The sequence below is a fragment of the Phyllobates terribilis genome, unplaced genomic scaffold (genome assembly GCF_046119375.1).
Source record: "Phyllobates terribilis strain yellow unplaced genomic scaffold, ASM4611937v1 Scaffold_3__8_contigs__length_932513732, whole genome shotgun sequence".
NCBI classification, from domain to species: domain Eukaryota; kingdom Metazoa; phylum Chordata; class Amphibia; order Anura; family Dendrobatidae; genus Phyllobates; species Phyllobates terribilis.
Genome location: NW_027362763.1, coordinates 395,475,696 through 395,482,613, shown reverse-complemented (window position 1 = coordinate 395,482,613; position 6,918 = coordinate 395,475,696).

Here is a 6,918-nt window from a genome sequence, read left to right as displayed (position 1 = left end):
ATCCCAATGTTATAAAATTCTGTGAGGCACCTATGGGTTCAAAATACTCACTACACCCCTAAATGAATTCCTTAGGCAGTGGAATTTCCAATATGGGGTCACCTGGAGGATGGGGGGAGTTGTTCTGCTGTTCTGGCAGCTCAGGGACTCGGCTAATGGAGCCCACAAACTATTCAAACGGAATCTGCGTTCTAAAAGCCAAGGAGGGCTCCTTCCCATCCGATCCCTGCTGTGTGCTCAAACAGTAGTGTACAACCATATATGGGGTATCACTATGTTCAGTAAAAATTGTACAACAAATTATGGGGTCTATTTTCTCCTATTACCCTTTGTGTAAATTATAAATTTGTTGCTAAAACAGTATTTTAGTGGAAAAAAATTATTTTTTTGTTCTCACATCTAGAAGTTAAAAAGTTTTGTGAATCACTTGTAGGTTAAAAATGCTCAGTACAGCCCTAGATGAATTCCTTGAGAGGTCGCAAAATGGGGTCACTTATTGGGGGGTTCTGCTGTTTTCGCATTTAAGGGGCTCTCCAAATGCGACATGGCATTCACAATCTATTCCAGACAAGTAGCTCTCTTTCCTTTCCTAGTCCTGCCATGTGCCCAAACAGATGTTTTTGACCACATATGGGGTATCATCATGTTCGGGAGAAATCGCTTAGCCAATTATGGGGTCCGTTTTCTCCTATTATACCACCGGATAAAATTCTTGAGGGGTGTAGTTTCCAAAGTGGGATAACGTGTGTGAGTGTGTGTGTGTGTGGGGGGGTTCCTGTTTAGGCACATCAGGGGCTCTCCAAACACAACATGACGCCCACAGACCATTCCATCAAAGTCTGCGTTCCAAAACATCACTCCTTCCTTTCTGAGCACTGCCGCGCACCCAAACAATATTTTTCCCCTTTATATGGGGTATTGGTGTACTCAGGAGCAATTGCACAACAAACATTGGGGTCCATTTTCTCCTGTTACCCTTGTGAAAATAAAAAAATTGGGGCTAAAAATACTTTTATGGAAAAAAATATGATTTTTTATTTATGTTATAAACTTCTGTGAAGTACCCGGGGGTTAAAGGTGCTCACCACACATCTAGATACATTCCTTGATATGTCTTTTCCAAAATGGGGTCACTTGTGGGAGGTTTCCACTGTTTAGGCACATCAGGGGCTCCCCAAACCCAACATGCTCTAGATTCCAGCTATTTCTGCATTCACAAGTCAAACGGTGCTCCTTCCCTTCCGAGCCTTGTTGTGCGCCCAAACAGTAGTTTTACCCCACATATGGAGTATCAGCATACTCAGGAGAAATTGCATAACAAATTTTATGGTCCATTTTCTCCTGTTACCTTTGTGAAAATAAAAAATTTGGGCTAAAGTAAAATTTTGTGAAAAAAGTAAAATGTTAATTTTTCCTTCCACATTGCTTTAGTTCCTGTGAAGCAACAGAAGAGTTAATGAACTTCTTGAATGTGGTTTTGAGCACCTTGAGGGGTGCAGTTTTTAGAATGGTGTCACTTTTGGACATTTTCTGTTATATAGGCCCCCCAAAGTCACTTCAAATGTGATGTGGTTCCTAAAAAAATGTTTTTGTAAATTTTGTTGGAAAAATGAGAAAATGCTGGTCAACTTTTAACCCTTATAACTTCCTAACAAAAAAAATGTTTAAAAAATTATGCAGATGTAAATTAGACATGTGGGAAATGTTATTAATTACACTGCTCAAAAAAATAAAGGGAACACTTCAACAACAGAAAATAACTACAAGTAAATCACACGTCTCTGAAATCAAACTGTCCACTTAGGAAGCAACACTGATTGACAATCAATTTCACATGCTGTTGTGCAAATGGAATAGACAATAGATGGAAATTATTGGTAATTATCAAGACACACTCAATAAAGGAGTGGTTCTGCAGGTGGGGACCACAGACCACATCTCAGTACCAATGCTTTCTGGCTGATGTTTTAGTCACTTTTGAATGTTGGTTGTGCTTTCACACTCGTGGTAACATGAGAAGGACTCTACAACCCACAGAAGTTGCTCAGGTAGTGCAGCTCATCCAGGATGGCACATCAATGCGAGCTATGGCAAGAAGGTTTGCGGTGTCTGTCAGCGTAGTGTCCAGAGGCTAGAGGCGCTACCAGGAGACAAGCCAGTACACCAGGAGACGTAGAGGGGGCCGTAGGTGGGCAATAACCCAGCAGCAGGACCGCTACCTCCGCCTTTGTGCAAGGAGCAATAGGAGCACAGCCAGGGCCCTGCAAAATGACCTCCAGCAGGCCACAAATGTGAATGTGTCTGCACAAATGATTAGAAACCGACTCCATGAGGGTGGTATGAGGGCCAGACGTCCACAGACGGGGGTTGTGCTCACAGCCCAACACTGTGCAGGACACTTGGCATTTTTGCCACAGAACACCAGGATTGGCAAAGTCGCCACTGGTGCCCTGTGCTCTTCACAGATGAAAGCAGGTTCACACTGAGCACATGTGACAGACATTACAGAGTCTGGAGACGCCGTGGAGAGTGATCTGCTGCCTGCAACATCCTTCAGCATGACTGGTTTGGCAGTGGGTCATTAATGGTGTGGGGTGGCATTTCTTTGGAGGGCCGCACAGCCCTCCATATGCTCGCCAGAGGTAGACTGAAAGCCATTAGGTACCGCGATGAGATCCTTCGACCCTTTGTGAGACCATATGCTGGTGAGGTTGGCCCTGGGTTCCTCCTAATGCAGGACAATGCCAGACCTCATGTGGCTGGAGTGTGTCAGCAGTTCCTGCAAGATGAAGGCATTGAAGCTAAGGACAGGCCCACCCGTTCCCCAGACCTGAATCCAATTGAGCACATCTGGGATATCATGTCTCGCTCCATCCACCAACGTCACGTTGCACCACAGACTGTCCAGGAGTTGGCGGGTGCTTTAGTCCAGGTCTGGGAGGAGATCCCACAGGAGACCATCCGTAACCTCATCAGGAGCATGCCCAGGCGTTGTAGGGAGGTCATACAGGCACGTGGAGGCCACACACAATACTGAGCCTCATTTTGACTTGTTTTAAGGACATTACATCAAAGTTGGATCAGCCTGTAGTGTGTTTTTCCACTTTAATTTTGGGGTGACTCCAAATCCAGGCCTCCATTGGTTAATACATTTGATTTCCATTGATGATTTTTGTGTGATTTTGTTGTCAGCACATTCAACTTTGTACAGAACAAAGTATTCAATGAGAATATTTCATTCATTCAGATCTAGGATGTGTTATTTGAGTGTTCCCTTCATTTTTTCGAGCAGTGTATTTTGTGTGACATAACTCTCTGATTTAAGGGAATACGAATTAAAAGTTTGAAAATTGTGAAATTTTCTAAATTTTCATCAAATTTTCGATATTTTCACAAATAAACGCAAGTCATATTGAACAAATTTTACCACAATCATGAAGTACAATATGTCACAAGAAAAAATCTCAGAATCAGTGGGATCTGTTGAAGTGGTCCAGAGTTTTTCCAACATAAAGTGCAATTGGTCAAATTTCAAAAATTTGGCCTGGTCATTAAGGTCAAAATTGGCTCGGTCACTACGGGGTTAAAGGTTTTTTTCCAACCCATTTTGAACGACCCAGTTTGTTAATAAAATAAGAAAAGTATACTTATCACCAGGACTGGTGCTGCTTTTTTCTTATTTTATTCAGCTCACTGGCGGCATTATAAAGGGGTGTCTAGTATTGGACAACCCCTTTAACATAAAAGCTTGATTTAAACAGGTGATTTTTACATTAATTTAAGACCACTATTTTGGTGGGACTTGATCTCAACAACTTAGTCCGTCAAATTCAGCATTCAGATTATATTTTTACACAAATATCAGACGTGGTAATAAAAACAATAATGTAGATAAAAAAAAAAAGAGTGAAGTATTTTATTGGGATGATCAAATCTCTAGTAGGATGTTAAAACAAATAATGATTTCACTTTTTTGATCACAGTAAACCATAAAAGGATTATACCGCTACGCTCAATTAAAAAAAAAAAATCAGCTTCAAAATTGAAAAAAAAACAAAAAACATACAAATGCAATTAAATTACAAAACAATGTTAAACAGAAATTAGACAATGGCAAAATTTCCACCGCTCCCACATAAGAAATGTGCTAAAATCTACAGCTTTCTAGATCATATACTATGTCCCCCCCATTGTGAGACTTGCATACAGAAGAGGTAAAGGATTCTAACACGCAATGTAATTGCAGCAACTTTCTATTGTTCCTATTCCTTATTGTTAAAGCCTTTGGCAAATGGTTGTAAGGATATTCTGCAGACGGAATCTTCCTTGTGCATTGGGATCCGTACTGGATGTGATCAAATCATATCATGGTGATTTGGTATGTGCACGTTTCAACTTTGTTTTGTGAGTACAATGTAAAAATACTTAAAAAAAATTGGACAAAAAGCAGCAGTTTAAAGTGAAGTAATGGGTGTATCCATTAAGACCATGTTGGGGAACAGAACAATACTTCTAAACATGCAAGAATTTTAGTACACATATTCATATTTAGACAAAAAGTCCCATAATTACAATTCCTAAGTACACAGCTCCCATCCTCAGTGCATTAATTCTCAAAACACTAGCATGAAAATATTGTTCTCCAATGCTATTAAGCACCAATAGTAAGTCAACAGACCGATAACATTCTTCAATATGAAAAAAAGACATTTTATCCAAGTAACCAAACAAGGTATTATTGTTCTGCACATTCTTAGTATTTACAATGCCACAGGAGTCATACAACTGGTTCTGGACGAGCCCATAAGAGTATTGCGGTAATGTTCATCTTCTGGATGGTGAAGAGGAGGAATGGGCCGTCTGATGGTGCTGATGGTCGACAAGGCAGAAATCAGAAGAAAAACAAAAATGTCTAAAGTTCCAGTACTGAGAGTGCTGTCTACACAGTCTTCAAAGGAGGCAGTTATTGAGTGTTTCCGGCTGTCCTTTAATACCAAAAAGTGATGAAGAAACATAGTGCACCCTAGAGTCAACATTTACCCCAATTATAAAAGCACACAAAGGAGCAACATGTCTTACAAGACAGGGATATGACAGTGATCACTTCGGAGTGTCACGGATCACCGAGAATGCAGCAACCAGCGTTTCCAGTTTCAGGTTCAAAAACAAATTATTACACTTCACTTGCAAAAACCACCATAAAGGCATCTGTCAGAGGACTCCTTTAATATTAGTACCAGTACTCAGCCTAGAAATAGATTGTATAGCATATATAAATGTACCAAAAAGACCAAGTGGATGAAAACACATAAAGGACTGTAGTGGATAGAAGGGAAATATTCACTAGGTCTAAAGAATGGAAATGTCCACAACATCTCGGGGAATGATATGGAGAAGACTGGCAATGCGACACTACCATGAGGATGGACGATACCACCCATATTATTACTGCACTCAGACTGCTAATAAGAGATAAACAGGAGAATCTCAATTTCCATCAGAAGTAATGATGGCATAAATTGGAGGTGCGGGATAATCCTAGTTATATGATATCACTAAGTAGCAATTATTTCCCAGCTCAGTCTTTACGGAAATACTACAGCGAATCCCAAGTTTCTGGGAGCCATGACCAACAAGGATATATTCCAGTCTTGCATCACCTTTCTAGCAAAATTAGTGAATCACCAATGCAATAAAAAATGAATATTTACAGTAGGTGTTGTCATAACTCTTTTCTTAAAGGGTTTTCCAGGCAAAAACACTCAGCTTTAAATGCTACTTTATAACTAATATAGTTATACTGGGCCAGGCGCCCCCCCAATCCCAGCAGCTTGGCTTCATGTTCTTGGTACTTGGTATTGTGGCGGTAAGGGAGGGGTCTGGCAGCCTTCTTCAAAAACAAAACCAGCCCCCTACTCTGTGATTACATCAGCCGTTACGTAGAAGGAGCATGGCTTAGCTATGGAAATAAGCAGTAGCCAACCCCATTCATACACGGCTAAAGCTATATGTACAGATCTGGCCCGCTTCAGTGTCCCAGTGCTACTCTCATGCTGCAGACTGCCACCAACATTGTACAGAGCACAATTCAGACCAGTGGCATGGCTAGGACTCTGGTCTGAACTGTCAATCTTCAGGAGCGCACCGCCCACAGAAGGCAGGAAACCGGGAGGCAGAGGACCAGAGCGCTCCAGAAGAAAGAAGATGAGCACACCCCTTTAGATCATATTATATCCTATTCACAACAATGGTAACATCATTATAAAAGCTATATTAGGTGCTGACAAGTCTTGTACTATATTCTTCACAGCTGAGAAAATGATGTAAGCAAGTCTAAGATGTAAAATAATCACTGAATCAGGGCCACCTCTCCTCCCATGTCTTTTTAAGTAAATATATGAATTCTTCAGGAAATAAGGAATTCTGGATCATCTTTCCGCTGTTATTTCTACTAGAAATGTATGACTAAGCTCACAACTGGGTGTTACCAGTTGGGGATGTATCCGTGCTTCATTTGATACTGTCCAATCATATTAGGGATACACCCCTGTGACAGGGGAAATGATGACACCCATTTGTCAATTTATTAACAATTTTCTAAGAGGAATAACAGAGGAACGGTACAGGACAGGGTATGAGAAAAGGTGCTCTCGAAATGGTATTTTAAGTAGGACAAAAATATTTACCGAAACTGACAAGTCAGGAGTGGTGACAGATCCTTTTTAAAAATGGAGCTCCTGTTTTCAACGTCGTCACTGAAGGGGGTCTTCAGTAGAGCATGTCCTCAGGTAAATGGTATCATGAATCATGCAAGGGTCACCATTACTAGTCTTTAAAGCCTTATTTACAGAGCAAGCAAGTACTTTGGAACATAACGGACAGCTCTACACCGGCAGAAGAGGAACAGTATTTAGGGTG